The sequence below is a fragment of the Lissotriton helveticus genome, chromosome 5_1 (genome assembly GCF_964261635.1).
Source record: "Lissotriton helveticus chromosome 5_1, aLisHel1.1, whole genome shotgun sequence".
In the NCBI taxonomy this organism is placed as follows: Eukaryota; Metazoa; Chordata; class Amphibia; order Caudata; family Salamandridae; genus Lissotriton; species Lissotriton helveticus.
The window spans coordinates 1,953,498,101-1,953,517,579 of NC_136065.1; the positions used below are offsets into that span (position 1 = coordinate 1,953,498,101).

The 19,479-nt window shown below is 47.2% G+C and overlaps 1 long non-coding RNA gene across 6 annotated transcripts in view; it reads right to left on the bottom strand.

Moving 5' to 3' along the window:
- Positions 1-19,479, bottom strand: part of LOC144756087 (uncharacterized) — a 1,092,383-nt gene that overhangs the window by 911,727 nt on the left and 161,177 nt on the right. For all 6 annotated transcript variants that reach the window (XR_013595068.1, XR_013595069.1, XR_013595070.1 and 3 more), the window contains exon 2: positions 7,125-7,238. This is a non-coding gene — a long non-coding RNA (uncharacterized LOC144756087). The remainder of the gene's footprint in view (positions 1-7,124; positions 7,239-19,479) is intronic.

Consider the following 19,479-nt stretch of genomic DNA (forward strand, 5'->3'; position numbering starts at 1 on the left):
GGAGTAGAAGGTTCCACCTCTTGTAAATACGAATCATCATGATCATCTCCATATTCTTGACATTTGATGACCAGTTCAGAAGGGCTTTGTGCTGCCCGGAATTGATCATCCTCGTCTTCCTCAGAACTAGAGTCCTGTTCAGAACCTGTGCGAAATAGGGGTGATGGAGGCTGCGTGTCACTTGGAATATTGAGCTGGTCCAAAGGTACCTGGCGACGTTGGTGCAGAGGGTCAACAGTGGAAGAACCAGATCCACATAAAGAAAGTAGCACCAGAGGCAAAGATGCGAAGGATGATGATACCACCGTCGACTAAGTCGTTGACGACGACAGTACAGACGTCGACGGAGCCACCGTCGACGAGGCCGTCGTTGATGAAGCAACCGTAGACGGAGCACTCGTCGACGGAGCAACCGACGACGAGGAGGCACTCTTCACAACCATCGTAGACGAAGATCCTGATGACGACGAGAGACTCTTCTTCGACGTCCAGGCGATAGGAATAGTCGACGAGACAGTTTTAAAACTGAGGCATACCTTCGTCGACACAGACGACGTCGACGCAGCCACTCTCGACGAGCCTGAAGCAAAAGGCGTCATCACTGTCGTCGTCAACGAGCCGGAGACGGCAGATCTCATCGTCGGGACGATCATCGACGCTCCCGTCGATGATTTTGCTATTTTTATGATAGAAACATGCTTAGAAGAAGCCGTAGACGCCTGAGAGTCAGATCTCGGGGGCGTAGGCGCAGCAGGAGGAGGTAGAGACAACGCAGGAGTCTTCATGAGTGAAAGTTTCTTCTTCTTCAAGAAGGGAGATGGCAAATCCTGCACACTGCTATGCTTAGAAGCGGCTTTAGAAGTACCTGACACCAGGCTTTCTGCGTCAGAAAGAGCTGAATCCTTGTCTTTCAATCTTTGTAACCAAAGAAGGAGACAACCCTCCCTATCCTTAAGGGTTTTTGTGGAAAAAGTCCTGCAAATGTTACATTTGCCTACCTCATGGTCAGGATAGAGGCAGTATATACACTTCTTGTGGGTGTCCTCAGAGTAGAGCCGAAACTTCCCACAAGAAGAACAAGGTCTAAACAAAAACTTCTTACTTGAAGACATAGTAGAAACACTGGAAAAGCAGAAGAAAGTAGAAAACTGAGCAGAGCTCAGGGAGACTCGCTTCACACGACATGCGGTAAAATAATCTGAGGGCCTGAGCCTCTGAGGAGAAGGTTCTGGAGGGGTGCTTGCGCCTGATTGGCTGTAGTTTGGACTAAAATAATGACATGGATATGTTATACAGGTTGTTTTCTTTCCTCCATGTATCCCTATGTGGTTATGCTAACCTGGTACTTATAAGTATTACTGGTGTTGCAATTTATGTGATATGTTTCTATATACATATTTTATTGGGATTCTTTTATTGCTATTTTATTTACCGTGGGGCTCCCACTTCGACGACGGGGATTATTCAAGCAGGTGAATCTATGAAAGACACCCTAATAATGGAGAAAAAGGCTGTTTTTCAGGAATGGAGGCATCATTTGTTAGGTGCTAAGCATACTATAACCATCTTTTCTCCGATCATAAGAATTTACAATTCTTTTCAACAGTTAAGGCACTTACTCCCAGATGGATGCGTCGGTTGCAGTTCTTAAGTGAATTTGATTTTCTCATCACGTATCGTCCTGGACCTAAACAACTGTTGTCTGATACTTTATCTCGGCTAGTTTGTGAAAAACACAATGATCAAGTCACTAAAACATCAAGCATAATTCCTGCTGAAAAAATACTAGCAGTAACCCATTCTGAAAGATTTCTAAATCAAGTAAAAGAAGAACTAGCAACCATGAATCAACAGCAGTGGCTATCTCAGAAACATAATATCATCTGTGAGAATGTATTTTTTCACAAAGATAAATTATTCGTACCAAGCAAGGAATTGCGTCTGCAGGTGTTAAATTGGAACCATGATTTGAGCACATCAAGTCATCCAGGGATTAACAGGACCCTCGAGTTATGTCAAAGGTACTTCTGGTGGGACAACTTAAAAAGTGATGTACAACAATATGTTAAAGCCTGTCCTGTATGTGCACGACAAAAATCCCTTCATACATTACCTATGGGTCTGTTACAACCTATGACTGTTCCTCCCGTACACTGGCACACAATTAGTCTAGATTTCATTACTGACTTACTTAAGTCTCATGGTTTAACCACAATTTTGGTAGTAGTAGTCTTATTATCCAAAAAGGGACATTTCATTCCATTACCTAAATTACCATCAGCAACGGAATTTAGTGAGATATTCCTAAATAACATAGTAAACCTCCATGGCCTTCCAAGTAAAATTATTTCAGACAAAGGCCCCCAATTCATCTAAAAATTCTGGAATCAGCTCAGTCAACAGTAAGGAATAGAATTAGCGTTATCATCTGCTTTTCATCCTCAGAAGGATGGCCAAACTGAAAAGTAAACCAATACCTCGAGCAAAGTTTGCGATGTTTGACCTCCACCCAGTCAGCAAACTGGGACGAAGTGTTGCATTGGGTTGTTCACCTTTTTTTTTTAACTAGCTTCCATCCACGAGCAATTCCAGTTTTGCTTCCAGAAAACAAACAAAACAATATGCCTGCAGTCACTGAAAGACTGACTAAGTTGCATAGGTTTTAAGAACAGGTTAAGAAGGCAAAGAATAAGCTAACAAGCATTTACAATGCAATGATCTCGTCTTTGTTAAAGTTAGAGCTATTGGCATTGCCAATGTCATTTCTTTCATTTATTGTTTTTTTTTTAAAAACTGATAGATATATGGTATTGTCATTTACAATGGCAATAGGTAAGCATTAGAGAGTAGTAGAGAGTAATAGCTTAATCTCTCGCAAATGCAAGATCTATTGCATTTGCACCCTCACACACAGCCACACACACACAGAACCCCACACACACACAGAGCCCACACACACACACAGAGCCCACACACACACGGAGCCCACACACACACACACACAGAGCCCCACACACACACACACACACACACAGAGCCCCCACACACAGAGCCACACACGCTAGCTCTAAAGTAATTGAAGTGAAGTGCTGATCTTCTATACCTAGTTTTAATACTCTTAACAGACCCTGGGCAGAGTCTCCGCACTAGACCAGCTGGAACGATACCGCACTGCCTGGAAGCTAGAGGGGTAACGCGCAGTCAGGAGATACACAAAGAGCAGGTGTAAAGAAAGGAGCAACCTTATAACATCCACTACCTGGGCACGGTCAATTATCGTCGACCCGGGGGGATAAGGTATCTGCCCACCATTACAGGTCTGCGAGCCGCTGCCAAACACAATGCAAAGACAGCAGCTCTGGCTGGTGTACCACATCATTAGGCTGAAAATTGTGGGGTCTCAGAGGAATGTGGTCAATGTGGGTATGGCCGTGTCGAAAACACGCACTGAAAAGTTGCTTGAACTAGGGTGCTGCCCGACTGGTCTAGGCTGTTCCCTAATGGCATCCTGAATATGCTAAAACCCGAGACATCATACCTGTGCAAGTCAGGAAGGATGGCTTTGCAATGAAAATAGTTGCACTGCAAATAGGCAGCACTGGAGCTGGGCCGCAATCCAGACTCCAGCCAGCACATACGAGGGCCGGAATAAGAGCAGGTACCCCCAGAAGCTGACCCTGAGACCAGCATACCGTTCAGTCCTCCGTCGTGGCAAGCTGGATGAGCAGAGAAAACCCGGAGCAAAAGTGAAAGATGTCAGCAAGGTGTGGGAGGGGCACGCCCCTGGTCATCACAACTGCACCCACAACTCCAGTGTAAACCTGATAAGACAACAAAGCGTTCCGGGCTGCATACACCTTACCGGAAACTCCCACGCGCCAAGGGACCGACCAGCGTGACCGACCGGGAAATGCCCAACATGCAACTGGCGAACTGCCCCAGAGCACGTGCTCACGCAGCAGCGAAGAGGGTGCGAAAAAAAACTACGCTCTGGTCCCGCCCAAGCCCCACAATGCAGCGCCCATGTAAGCGGGGCCAGAAACAAGGTGTTTGGCGCCTTCCAAACAACATGCAGTGCCCTGGATGAGCCAACAGCACGACGAGACCACTGCTGTCACGACGCAGCGCAACCCGGGAGAAGACCGCTCCCTTAATTGTGGTCTCATAACACTACAGTAATCACACCACCTTGTGGCCTTCTTAGCTGCAATGCACCTCCCGAACCATTCCAAGTTTAAAGCTGTGACCAACTGCCCCCACCCAACTGGACTATACTCCTAGGTCAAAGACTGTCTCACCTCTGGCTACCAGCACTCCCGTTCTGCGTGCTGCATCCAGCGCTGGGCAACTGCTGCTGACCCGTAGCGCAAATGCTGCCTGGAACGGAAGAACCACGTGCAGACACCACAGCCACTGGGTGCATCGGGAAAAAGTTGGAAGGCGGAGGAACAAAAGGTCCTCCAATACTGGTCGACCCTCACACAATGCGACTCACTCCTAGCATATGCACTACGCATGGGATTGGCTGTACGCGAAAAGGTGGAAAACTAAATCCATGAGCACAAGCATCGACATCGTGGCGCTCATCCCCTAGTCAATGCCCCTAGATGCTGCCGGGTGACCACTATGCCCAGCTCCTGCAAAGAAAGCAAATTGCAGACTTATATAGCGTGAACTTGACCCGAAGGTAGCTTAAAAGGAGCACTGGTCACTCACACGTTCAGGCACAGGGAGACTAAGTGATTTACCCAAAATCACCCGATGTGGACGCGACCCCGAGGCACGAACTCTGGTTTCCAGCACCCTAGACGGCACTATAGCAAACGGACCACTTCCTTTCCCCGAGAAGTTACTGTAGCAGCTCAGCACATATACCCGGGCACCACTGTGAAACAAAAGCGCCCAGAAAATGGAGTGTGAATATGGGGAACAACTTCACCTCCTACGTGCTGAATTCTGGTAATAGCACTTAGACAGCGTGTGCAGCCAGATGTGCTACTACTGTCGCCACATAGCGGGTGGGAACAACCCCAAAAATTAGCCACTATGTTAGAGTCTCCCTAAATTATTTAATATGCAACGCGCAGCCGACTCACCGCCCCCCCTACGGCCGGGTCAGAACGATGCAGGGGAAAACGGACAACAGCAAGACAGAGAAGTGTATGCCCGGGCACAAAATGTAACAATAGACCGTCAAGAGGCCTAGCGCTGCGTGTTACAGGGGACGATCATCCGCAAAGACGGGCACTGGGTCATGAGGCCCAGTGCAAATTTGTCACTACCCAGGGGCGTGGGCATGGAGATCGCGGCTCGCCTGAGAAACTAGGAGCGTGCGCAGGAGTGAATTGGTGGAAGGGGGAGAGGGGAGTCTCGAACCACAGGCCAGCCAAGGGATGCACCAGAGATCAGCGCAGGCGCACCTTAACGTCCGAGGCAGGAGCCCACCCGGCGCCGCCAACTATGGAGGGCTCCCGAATCCCCACTTTCCCGTACACAAAGTCTCTCCAGTGTTCGGCCTGTCGTCCCGCACACAGACTGTCACCGGGACCGAAAGGCGGCTTCATTCAGCCGGGGGCCGCAAACTACCCCCATCACTCAACTGTTCCCTCGTCCGAGGCAACCTCGCCATCCCTGATTGAACTCTGCAGCCAGTCAGGGAGGTGCAGGCCTTTGCCCAGCCGGCGGAGTGCTCCCAAAATGGAATCTGGGGGCATGGGGGACAGGCGCACTCACCCAAGCGAATGGGCACACACGAGGCGCCAGACCAGGGGACGTGCATGACTGACCTCGTGACCAGCGTGGACACATGGGCGCGACCCAACAAACGAGACGGGCAGTGGTCCGCCATGCACAGAAGAGCTGCTCGGCCAGCAAACAAGAAAAGCGAGCACAACCAGGGAACAGAGGCAAGAAAAACTGCGGCGAGGACACAAGGAACTAAACCCCGTCCTTTTCAGACTGGGGGGCGTGTTTTGGACTGAAGACGTCACTTAGAGAAAGAACCGAAAAAACACCCCCCCCCCCCAATCCGAAAAAGATGGGGCTTAAATTGAAAGACAAACCTCTTCTCCAATGGCTGGCTGCAGTTTAGGAAGCCAGCCAATGGAGAAGAGGGGCGGGTTTAAGCCTCACTACTAAGAACATAAAATCTCGCCAGCGAGATTGCGCATGTGCGCAGCCTACGCTAGCCGAGACCTAAAAATAAAGTCCTCAGCTGACAAACACAAACTACCAACACCACCATATCAAGTAGGAGACCAAGTTTGGTAATCAACCAGAAACATCCAGATCGAGGGTCCTAAAAAATTAAAACCAAGGTACATTGGACCATTCCCTATACAAAAAAATGTTTAATCCAGTTTCAATGAAGTTAGAACTCCCAAAAGACTATGCTATCCATCCAGTTTCTCATGTGTCCCTTCTCAAACCTTATAATCCTTTTTCAAGATCAGATAACCCACCTCCATCAATTGTAGTAGGAGATCTTCTAGAATATGAGGTTAAACAGATTTTGGATGCTAAACGCATTCGAGGACGTTTGTACTATACAATTGATTGGAAGGGGTATGACGCTTCAGAAAGATCTTGGGAACCTGAAAGCAATGTACATGCTCCAAGATTAGTCAAATCCTTTCATGCTATGCATCCTGAGAAACCACGCCCTGTGAGACGACCTTTGGGGTGAGGAACTGTGAGAGGAAAAGCCGATTCATGTGCTCTACTTTAATTTTTATTATGGGACAAAGATCTACAAAAGAAGAGATGCCATAATATTTATCCATTAATGTTGAGTAAAGATACTGCTACACGTTTTGACTGACATGGTGCATTTGTATGTAGCAATGTTTTCCTTCCTGAATCTTGAGACCGTCTCACGTGGTTTTAACAGTGGCAACACCTAACTAACTGCCAGGTAAACTCCACGTGCAGCGCCCGAATGTCACGCCTTCCTGCATCTATTTAAAGCCCCATCTGAGCGTGTGATGGTGCTTCGCTTCATAGCGTCACCGTCAGTGCTCCGGACTTCTATACAACCCGCTCCCGCTCAACCCGCCTTCCGCCCAGCAACAATTCTTCATATTTCCAGCCCCCGTACCCGCATACGAAATCCCGCTCCCACCTACCTGATCTTTTCAGCTCCCGAGTCTTCCTTCGGCTCCAGAATTTCCTCGATCTTCTGTCACTGATTTTCAGGAGGCTTTCTGTTCCGGTTCAGCGTTGGAGGTTCCGGTCGTTGCCTAGGAAACATGTACAACGAAGAACCTCATTATTTTGGTCAGCATTTGTGAATAACAGCTTTCGGTAAGAATAATAACTTTTAAGGGATTAAATAATTGCGCCCAGAGAAGGCTTCACTAGATTATCACGCTCAGAAAAGACTTAACTTAAAAAAGCTCTGGAAGAAGACGATATCATATCAAAACAAGAATAACTATTTCTTTTGGGCTTTTGGGATAAACACTACCTGAAACAAAGGAAGTAGCTTAATAGAACCTGGCATTGCTAAGAGAGTATTAGCAACACGCATAACTTTATTTGTCATTGTGCACAAGACAATTGCTTAAATGATTACAGTTTTGCTGAATGGTATTTAATAACAAGTCTTACATTGGGCAGGAATATGTCATAGTGAGTTGCTGGATTATGTACAAGTATACTTGTTAGTTTGTTGTCTTTTTCTCTTGTACATGTTGTTTTCTTTAGAACCCCTTTTTGGAACAAGTATTTCAACATTAAAGGTATGGACTAATAATCCTAAGGTTTTGATACAACACTAACTCAACTAACAAGTTCTCAACTAATAAGTTCAGAAAAGTATTTTAGATGTTGGCAACTTGTTGAGATGCTATAAGTTAATACAATTCTTGTATTCAAGGTGATTTCACCAAATTAAGAAAAATATCGAGATACATTGACATTACAGGAGTGTATGTATGGGCGTTTTTGAATTAGGGTAGGTATTATTGAATGAATATTAATTCGGAAGAATTTGAAGGAATAAGTTTGATTTAACAATACAAATATTATGTAAAATTTTAAATGCAGATTGAATCTCCTAAGAACAAGAAGGAAAGCCCAGAGTCACTCCATTCTGAGAAACAACAGTAACACGACGACCAACTGATAGAAGTCAGATCCTGTGTTATTTTGTCTTTGTTTCTCATTCCAATTCCCCTTTCCCCTAGGGACGAATCAGTTTGACAAGTGTTACAAATCCTTGTTGGTTTGGTTGGTTCAAGGAGGAATTTGGAACTGCAGCATCAAGAAGGAAATAACCGGAACACTGCGAGTGACTTCGTAACAATAGCTTTCACTGAATTTATTAGGTGTGTAGTTAATACACTTTCTCCCAGAGGCTCAGTGTTTATCGTGTCCGCTGCAATATCCGGTATGTGGGCCGTTTTAACTAGTTTCGTGGGGGGGAGGGCATGGTATTCTTGCGTATCGCCATAGGTAAAGCCTCTTTTTTGCTTTTTTACGTAGGCCTTGGATTTTTTACACGGTGGAGGGGCAAGAGTGTCAATGATTCCCCCTTCCTGAATGATGACCAAACTAACTTCATCTCTGCATACACCCAAACTAGCCGGAGCAATGTCCTCTGGTTTGTCTTCGTATTCGTGGACAATCACAGACAAATTACTATTTTGGAGGGCTCTTTGTGTTTCACCCAGTCTCTCCTCCACCGACTCTATTTCACTTGTTATTGCCCCCATTACTGTTGTTAGAAAGTTAGTAATTGATTAAGTTAATGGTCTTGCAATAGCAGTAGACATGGGTGTTTTAAGTTTTCCCATCCTCTTACCTTTGTGTGTAGTCTTCCTCCTTGCTCTAAGAGTGGCAGGGATCTTTTTCCGGGCGCTCCTCTGTCAATTACTAGAACCAAAAGGCCTGGCCCAGCCCAGCCCAGCTTCGACCAAGCACGGACGGGCGCAGACAGGCCCGCTTAAAAGCACCAGCTGACGATCACAGAATATGCTGGCGCAAAGGCTGCTGTGATCCGAAACCCTTGCTCTGGTAAAGTGCGCTGTACTCACAATGAAAGGGCTCCTACTCCTGCCCTGATTAGAGAGAGCTATCACCAAAAAGGAATTGAGGCTCTTAGGAAGAAAATTAAAGGGCCGTGGCCTAGCCCCGCCTTTTCCAATCTATGACAGACTAAGACGGGCCCGGTCTTTGCCCGGGCACGCCCACGCTAGTCCCGCGCTGCGGGACCGGCGTTGGCCATTTCAGGCGTCCTCATTCCCTCCCCTCCTCCAGGCAGGGGTTGGGGTAAAGTGCTGGTGTTTCCAGGGCCAGAGAACGGCAAAAGTGGTGAGTGCCATCTCCCCAGTCATACCAGAGAAGGATAGCAGCAGCGCTGATCACTAAGTTAGAGACCATCATGCCCTCATTTATAATTTAAATGAAATCCTCTCTGTGGTTTTTTGCCAGTTCATCCAGAAATTGCTGGAGGGGTCCCATAAACTGGTCGTATCTGCCAAAGAAGGCAGCTGCACTTTCAGATTTCATGTGTGTAGCTGCAGTACCACATACTTTACACCCCACAGAGTAAAGTTCCCTACTCTCCGCTTCTGGTAGAACTGTGGAGGAGGGATTTAGTAGAGTGAACTTTCTTTGCAGCCATGACCACCACAGAATCAGAGGGGAATCTGAATGCAGGAATAATGGGTTCTGTTCAGGAGGTCTATACTTTTTTGGGGAGTCTACATGGCGTCACTTTTGCAGAAGCTGGGGTCAAATGGTTCCTACTATTACAGTAAGACTGCACGTTTGGTTAACATGAGCATCAAAACTACGTGGGACTTAGTTTGTGCATAGCATCAGAATATGTTGACCTAATTCTTCGCAAGCGCACAGTGCGCCATCTGGACCTCTAAACCGTACAAGGTATTGGATGTTGTCTGCAACCTTACAACATGACGACCCGAATTCCTAGAGGAAATTGTGGAAACAGATCCTACCCTTTCGTTAGTAAATCAGGCATGCCCAAAGTGATGCACAAGAAGTACACAATTTAGCACTTCAAATATTTAGTGAAACAATTGTACGCGAGTAAAATACATGCGCTGCGATAATTAATAGAATGGAGGAAAACAATGTTACCAGTATTACAAGGATGGTGAAGAAATGAACAATTCAATCATTGTATGTTTGCATTGGATTATATCTATAGATATTATTGCACTCTGACCCTGCACTGTCTATCCTATAAAGCATGGTGTGTAGGTCTGACAGAAAAACTTAAGTGGTCTAACTCCCCATTTACCTGCAGGTGTGTCATCTGGTAGCAAGTCTTGGTGTGGGACAGGCTGCCGTCCTTCTCAAGATAGTAAAAGGATTCAGCTGAGCTAGAATTCCAGCACAGGACACCACGAAAACCTAATGAAATGCTCCTCTGTCTAAACAAATGTGTGATCCGATATATCTAATGGACTGGACCCATTTCTTCTGTGCTTGAGCTATGGCCCAGCTGTCATTGTTGATTCTACCCATTCAGAGCTGTTGGAGAACAAACAACAACCTTTTGAGCAGAGTCCTTGTACAAAATGTTCCAAGGCCTGATAAAGTGCCTGCGAAGAAGTGTAAGGGTAAGCAAGACACTTTCTGATAACATTATCCCATACGGGTGCACAAAAAATTAGAGTTAAAAGCATATTAGTTTTAAACGTGAGCATGCAAAAAATAAACAAGTGTTTGTGCCCGGGGCCTATGCAACTTCACAACATTCAGTCCTTGTCTGTGAGGTGGTTAAAAAGCTTAATATTACATTTTAACCAATATAACTTGTTCCTGAATCCAAAAATCTTAAAATACATTGCACTTTAATATGAAGCAAAAGGAAAGTCAAATTGCATCAACATGTCAATATAAAAATATGGAGTTCATATCTGCATAAAAATCAATTAGAATAAAAAAAATTCTTCTAGAAACTTTATTATTGTGTAAATGTTCCATGAGTCAGATGAAACAATATTGTTTCAAACTTCCTCAGACAATGATTCCGTTGGCACCACACACACAAGTTCTAAAGAGCAAACATGGTGGTATCCAACCCAATCAGCACCTGCTCAAAATGTGACAGCCAGTAGTGCATCTGCAGAGGATAAGCCAGGAACTGAAAATCCAAGAGCCGAAGCATCCACAGAAGGCTCATAATATGCATTTTGCAGCAACAGCAATTGCGCAGAACATCTTAGCAGGTGGATTCTTAATGGACCCATCATTAGTTACATATCTATAAATTGGACCAATAACATTCCAAGAAATATATTCAGGGCACACTTAAAAGTGCATTGCAGACAGCGGAACATGGGCTGTATGCAATGTAACCATATAGGCCAAAAGGACAACAATCAGTTGTCATTAAGTTCCTGAAGTCGGGGTGCACCAAAATACTGCATCATGTGTTCACGACACAGTAGCATATGTGGTAATGCTATAACCATCTGCGGAACAAAAATAGAATTAAAATCCTGACAATCAGAAACAGGACAAATGGTATGCCTCTAAAAAACGCTGGAAACCAAGGAGTGGATGAAAGATGGAATCACTCAGAAGACAGTCTGGAAAGTATTAACAAATCCAGACCAAATCGCTTAAAAAAAGTGTACCACTCCCGCAGTAATAGAGGTGTTAAAAATGCAATGCACAAGTTCACCAAAATGTTGTGGGATGTTAGTGCGTAGTAGCGACTGTATTTCAGAAGTATAGCTTGCAACTTGAAGATCAAACATTACCCTTAGAGATGTTAAGGTAACTTCATTCTGAAAAAATAAGGCTTTCAGTCTGCTCAAACAATCAAAGCTCACATCAAAGATAGAATTTGAAGGCCATATTGCCACCTCTATAACTTCAGGCAGCTGAAAAACGCACAACCCTGGAAACCGTCACCACATAGGGCACTCCCGGTGTCATCCCACAGCGACCTTGGTCATTCAACATCAAATAACTTCCATTGGAAAGTTATCGGAATGCCGAACTACAGCAGCTGAGGAACCCTTCAGTTACCATTCTAAGTTTGTCTTGGATGCATTACATGCTCTTTGAAGTTTAACCTCCCTGCGAATTAGAGAATGGCAGAAAGTGTTCTGGCAGTCTGTACCGCTACAAAAATCTTGGTACCTCGATTTCCACACCTATACCCAAAAGGTAGGATCCATATATCTTGTACAAATCTCTCCCCTAACGCTTCATATGGGCCTAATTTGTAAGTGTTGTAAGGAGTTCAAAAAGTGGAATGTTGAAATTGGCAGATATAAGCCTATGAATTACCCTAACGGCTGATGGTGTGTAATTTCTCTAGATGTTCTATATTTAGCATTGTGTATGTTGCGTCCTTTTGTGCCATTATTTTCTGCACTCTTGTTAAACTGTATGGCAAAAATAAATCAGTTGTTCAAATGCTTCCAGGGCAAGCAACTTTTGTGCAGCATCTGTAAAGTCCAGCTTAAGAGCATGATGGATCTGAGTTGACTATATCCATGTTGTAAGAGGGCATGTCACTCTGTATGTTGTCAATCGCTGATGACACATTGTTGCTCAGAGAATACATTCTAGTGGATAAAGTAGCCATACCATTATCAACTACTGCTAGAGCCTTTTTAAAATTTACTGTGTCAATTTCATGTAATCAGCTCGGCAGCTTCCTGCTGTGAAACTTTCCACAATTGTTTGTGTATATGATACAACACGTGTTTTTGACATGGCATTCCAGGACTTAACAAAAAATCCTGTAAATCAATGTCATTAGCAAGGAGAGGCAAGAGTTCTTTCACCTCATCTAATGTAGAATGTTTTAGCCATTGAAGGCATAATTTTCCCACACTATATGTTGTTACCACTCCCGAGTGTTGTGTCGGAGCGTAACATGGGTCTGGTCTATTCATCCTAAACTCCTTTGTGTTGTTTAAAAATGTGCATGACAACCATTAGTATTGAATGGCCACACTAGCCACCCCTCTAGACTGGAATGTGAATACCTATATGTACCATTCTCTAGCATGCTGCTGAATGTTTTCTCTGTGTAATTGGTGAACTGTTGCCAATTGTCAAAAAGTGAAAAAGTGGGAATGCTTGGTGTATTCATATCCTTTAACTTGGCTAGTCTATGGCAGGATGTTTGTTGCAGGCTTATGTTCAGGGAAATCATTTGTCTTGGTATTAGACCCGCTCTAAATGAAGACTCATTACCTTGAATTTACCAGTCTTTAGTTCACCATACAGATTTTAACTCAATATTGTCCTTCCAAAAGTCATACCCTTGTATTGACAACTGGGAAATAAAGGGGGGCAAATAAATCGATTTGAGTCGGTTAGCATATGTTTCTTTGCCAGGGAAGGGAGAAGTTTATAATAAGACTCTGGGTCTGTGGGGTTATTGCCAGAAAAATATGCAAACTTCTGTGTGAGAGAGGTGGTGTAGGGCAATGTTCCTGTTGCACAAGTTACTTACCTTCGGTAATGAAATATCTGTAAGAAACAGTAGTTAGTGTTAGATTCCTCACCTTAGAATATCCCCAGGCGTCAGACTGGATCCGGAAAGTATTGCGTAGCAGTACCCCTGCGCGTCGGTAGGCGTCGTCTGCGGCTCCGAGTCCGTCATCGTGATCACCAGGATGACGTAATCGGAGTACTTAGACGCCGCCCTCGTGCGCTGACGTCAGTTCTTTTACATAGCTTTCCGCGCCAGGAACGCAGAGCCATGCCAGAGACCGACACTGGTGCCATGAAACTAGGGCCCTGAAAGGGATGTCCTTAACTCTAGATATCGGTTCGCAGAACGGGGAGGATGGGTGGGGCGGTAAGGAATCTAACACTAACTACGGTTTTTTACAGATATATCGTTACCGAAGATAAGTAACTTGTGCATCTGAAAGAAACAGGTTAGTGTTAGATTTCTTACCTTAGAATAGATACCCCAGCAATACCAACCCCGGTGGTGGGTCTGCGAACCAAAATCACACCAGAAAGCCCTGGAGAACGGAACAGCCGAAAAAGCCATCTCTGCAGGCTTGGCTGTCCAGGCAGTAGTGTTTAGCAAACGTGTGCAGCGAGGCCCACATAGCTGCCTGACAGATGTCCTGTAAGGGACTCCCCGACCCAGGGCAGTAGTAGCCGCAGTGGCCCGAGTGAAATAGGCATGCAGCCCAACCGGAGGCTCCTTTTTCGCCAAGGAATAACAGACCTTGATGCACAACACGTCCCACCGAAAGATGGTCCGTTTGTGCACCGCCCGCCCCGTTCTTAGCGCCCATGTAACCAACAAAGAGCTGGTCGTCCACCCGGAACTGGCGTGTGCGGTCTAGATAGAACGAGAGCGCACGTTTTGGGTCCAGACGGTGGAGCCTCTCTTCCTCCTTGGAAGGATGAGGAGGCGGAAAGAAGGTGGGCAAGGTCATGGACTGCCCGATGTGAAAGGCCGTAACCACCTTGGGCAAGAAAGAAGGACGAGTTCTCTAGACAACCTTGTACGGATGGACAGAAAGGAAAGGAGGCTTAGAAGATAGAGCCTGGAGCTCACTCGCTCTCCTGGCAGAGGTGATGGCAACCAGGAATGCAGTCTTAAGAGTCAGAAGACGAAGAGGGCAATTGTGAAGTGGCTCAAAAGGAGAGCACATCAAATAGGTTAGAACAAGGTTCAAGTCCCACTGAGGCATCACGAAAGGAACAGGAGGATACATGTGCGTGATACCTTTAAGAAATCTATTTACAACCGGGGACTTGAAAAGAGAAGGCTGATCATCAAGCCTCAAGAAGGCGGAAATGGCAGAGAGGTAGCCTTTTACAGTGCCCAGAGCAGAGCCCTGCTGAGCCAGAGAAAGAAGAAAGAGGAGAACCTCTGAAAGGGGGGCAGAGAGAGGATGTACAGCCTTTGCATTGCACCATGGCATACATTTGTTCCACCTACAGGCGTATACCGATTTTGTGGAGGGACGCCTGGCTGCCAGAATCACATTACAGACTTCAGGAGGCAAGTCAAATGGCCTCAACTCTCGCCGCTCAATCTCCACGCATATAGGTGGAGACTGGACAGGTTCGTTGGAGGACCGTCCACAGCTGCTGCGACAGAAGGTCCTCCTGAAGAGGCAGACAAATCGGGGGATCGACTGACATGCTGAGTAGCTCGGGATACCAGTCTCTTCGTGCCCAGTCCGGAGCCACCAGGATGACTTGGGCCCGGTCGCGCTTGATCTTCTTGAGCACTCTGGGCAGAAGTGGTATAAGCGGAAAGGCATACAACAGACCGCAGCTCCACTCGCGAAGAATAGCGGCTCTGAGCGAGTGCCGCCTTGGAAATTCCAACGCGCAGAACTGATGATATTGCGCGTTCTCTTCGGTGGTAAATAGATCTAACCAAGGCTCTCCCCACTGCTGAAAGAGGCCTTGCGCCACGTCCGAGTTCAGGCGCCATTCGTGATCCATCATGCACCGGTGGCTGAGTTCGTCCGCCCTGGCGTTCAGGGAACCTGCCAGGTGTTGAACCATCAGGGTGATGCCCTGGTGTTCCAGCCATTGCCAGAGGCGCAGAGCCTCCTGGCAAAGGGTCCACAACCCCACCCCGCCCTGTTTGTTGCAGTACCACATGGCGGTGGTGTTGTCCGTGAACACTTTTCCGGACAGAGGGAAGGAATGCTTTCAGTGCAAGCTGGATTACCCGCAGCTCCAGAAGGTTGATGTGGAGCAGGGACTCCGCCGGAGACCAGAGGTCTCTGATCTCCGCCTCTCCCATGTGGCCCCCCCAGCCCAGGAGGGACGCATCTGTCACTACTACGTGCTCTGGTTGGGGTAGGGAGAGGGATCTGCCGCTGACGTGGTCGGACAGGTTGCCCTGATGCTGGGCCACTGAAACTTCAGGTCCCACTGCAGAGCCTGCATCCACCACCTGGCGTGATGCACCAGAAGGATGCAGGAGGCCATCAGCCCCAGAAGCCGCAGCATCAACCTGAAAGACTCGGGATTAAGGCTGAAAGATCGGAATCAGAGACTGGATATCCCAAACCCGCTGTTCAGGAGGATAAACCCAAAACTGTGCCTTATGCAGAACCACTCCGATGAAGAGGAGCTTCTGAGAGGGGCACAGGAGTGACTTTGGCACATTGATGGAGAACCCCAACAGGTGCAGGAGGGCGGCTGTAGTCTAGAGGTGGCTGACGACTGTCTGGGGCGAGCCCGCCTTCAACAACCAATCGTCGAGATAGGGGAAGACTGAGACCCCCAATCTGCGCAGATGAGCTGAGACTACCGCCATCACTTTCGTGAACACCCGAGGGGCGCTGGTAAAGCCGAAGGGGAGCACGGTAAACTGAAAGTGATCATGGCCTACCGTGAACCGCAGGTAGCGCCGGTGGGCCAGCAGGACAGGGATGTGGAAATACGCGTCCTGCAAGTCCAACGCTACCATCCAGTCTCCTGGGTCCAGGGCAGCTAGTACCTGAGCCAAAGTCATCATCTTGAGCTTCTCCTTCCGGAGGAAGCTGTTGAAGCTCCGTAGGTCCAAGAGAGGGCGTAGGCCTCCTTTGCCCTTCTTGGGTACCAGAAAGTAGTGAGAATAGCAACCACGTCCTTCTTCTGGCCCAGGACGCGCTCAATGGCCCCCTTGGCCAAGAAGGCCGTAACTTCCTCCTGCAGAAGTTGCAAGTGATCCCCCGCCATGCGGTGGCACTGCGGTGGCATGGCTGGAGGGGTCGCCTCGAAGGGGAGGGAGTAGCCCCTTCGGACGTTTTGCAGCACCCACCTGTTTGATGTGATGGTACGCCAGTGAAGGAGGTGATGGCGAACCCTGCCCCCCACTGGAGTCGAATGGGCCTGGAAGGTCGGACTAGGAAGACTTTGAATATAGAAAATGGTCCTGGATATAACTCAAGACACAATCGATGTAAAACTTGTTATTAATATAAGCAAGTTCCAATTAGACAGAGTAAATCTGTACCTGGGGAGATGTATAGTTTACAAACAGCAGTATTAGTTGCAATAAACCCAACACATATAAATCAAAAAACCAAAGATACTTTATATCACAAGTTTATTTACATGATACTAAAATAAATGATCCAGAAAAGCTGCAGAATGCAGTGGACAGGAAGTAGATGCAAAGGGGGTGCTCAAGTGAATTGAAAGGAAAACAAGTTCAGAGGACAAAGTAGAACTGATTCAGTGCAACTAAAAAAACACATTTTTCAGTTTGAACACAACAGGCCTACCCACACATTAGTATATACATCAATTAAAACAATGGGGGAATTGGGGGAGTGGGAAAATTTGGGTGTAGGCCTTAAGTTAGGGGGATGGTCGTCGACGTTTCGACCCAAGCGCAATAAGGGCGATTTCAAGGCCTCTGCTGCAGGTCTTCTTCAGGACAGGGGTAGGGGTAGACAAGGACTGGATCAAGTAACCTAAAATTAATTAATCAAATTAGATTTGATATTCCAATACAGACGCTACAATGAATTAAAATGGATGGTGTTGGGTACATTACCAAGGATAGAGCAAGGGGGTCACGTCAGTACAATTGAAACGGGCCACCTAAAAAAAAGGGGGACAGAGAACAGACTCAGTGCCCATCTCCCAAAAAGCACTGTTGTCTGATGTCCAAAATACTCAATGGTAATCAATTTATTCAAAGGATTAGACTCACCAAATCTAGATGTATCAAGGAATCCAAAAAATGGGATCGATGTCTACTCCTGGTGTAATGAGACCGTGTAGGAGAGTGGGGTCTGCAATCCCATGGCCACCCCAGATGTTTGCTTTTTGCTTCACTGGTTTACGACTTTCCCTGGCTGTGGGCCTGCTAATCAGACCCACAGCCTAGCTGTTCTCTCTCTAAATTGACAAGCATGTACCTTAGGTGCATTTACCAATTGGTACTGGGCCACCTTATCAGTCCCTGTACAGTATACCTTAGGTATCCAGGGCATAGGTGTACCCAGGGCCTACCAGGGGCTGCAGCATGTATTATGCCACCCCTGGCTGGCCACCCAAATCTGACACAACTGGCTGCACGACAGCTGGGGCAAGGTGGTGTAATCACCCTTTGCTTTAGATATAGTATTCCTATATCTAACCCTAAAATGGACACATATATTCATATCAGTCACTCCTATGGCAGGCCTTATCAATCCTGAAGGCAGAGTGCTTGGAATTATGTGAGATGGTGCTCTGGCATGAGATGAGCCCGTTTGCAGCTTGCGGAACCAAGTCCTTATAGCTGTTCCATGATAACGCTATACCATATACTCTTAAGTGCATTATGAACCTTGTGGTCAAATGCTAACTCTGGTATAACATTATCAAAACATGTCGAGTAAGGTGTCATACGAATTGGAATACTACCCCCTCGCCAATTCTGGCGACGGGGGTAGCATTACACCCTTCTAGAGGGACACGACATGTATGTAACTGTAAACCCCGTTTAAAGTTAACTCGAGCCTCAGCATCACAAGATGGATGCTGCCACCACAGACACAAGTCTGACCTCCTGCTGCTGGGAGTCCTTCCAGCAAGGGAGGCTCAGACAAAGGGTTTCCAGCCTTGGGAGGTGCTCGCACCACCCCAGACAGGATTTTGTGTATTAGGTAGGCCAAGGCTGAAAGGAATGAGACATGCCTGGGGCACACAAGGTGCCCTGTGCATACACCGGTTCCAACCAGTTGCTGGGGCACTCCAGCCCCAGCTCTGGCGGGAAACTGGACAAAGGATAGGGGGTGTAACCACCCCCCTTCCTGGTCCCACCCAGAGGAGGGACCTAGTCGTAGTGCAGCCCCCTTTAGCTGAATAAAGGTAGGAGCTGGTCCCATTCCCAGTTAGATTAATCTTGACAACTTCCACGAAGAACTCTTGACCTTCGACCTCCTGGACACCAGAAGACTGAAGAATCTCCCCTATGGTCAGGGAGTGACCATCCTGCTTCGCAGGCACCATCAAGCTCCTGTGCGGTTTGCTGCAAAGTCCTTCCATCCCGATCCAGCTCGACAAGACCCGGACCTCCAGACCTCTCTGACCTCTACCCACATCCACAGCACAGCTGGGACCCGAGGGTGCGACGAGCAACGTGGAGACGGCCATCTTGAAGAAACCTGCACAGCGCTTCCAGCACGACCCCCGAGGGTTCCTCGAGTGAGTGCATTGGGGACTGAGAAGCCCCACACCGACGCAGCTCCAGCACCAAAGACCAGCCCCCCAGCATCCCCGTGATCTGCGTGGGGCCCTTTTTCCTGGTTGCTGCCCTTCCTGTTGTCTGGTCACTTGCCGGCTGGCTTGTGACCTCTGAGACGACGACCTGAAGATTTCGACACTGCTAGTCTGGTCCCCCAGACTGGCCCTTGCTTCCTTGTGAAAGAGAAGCACCCCGGATCCTCCTGGTCCACACCAGACGCTATCTTTGTTCCACCGCGTGGCTTGCATTAGCCAAGGCCTGTTGTCCAGATAGACGATCCGACACCGCCAACAGCAGCAGACTACGTGGGACAGCTCGTGCCT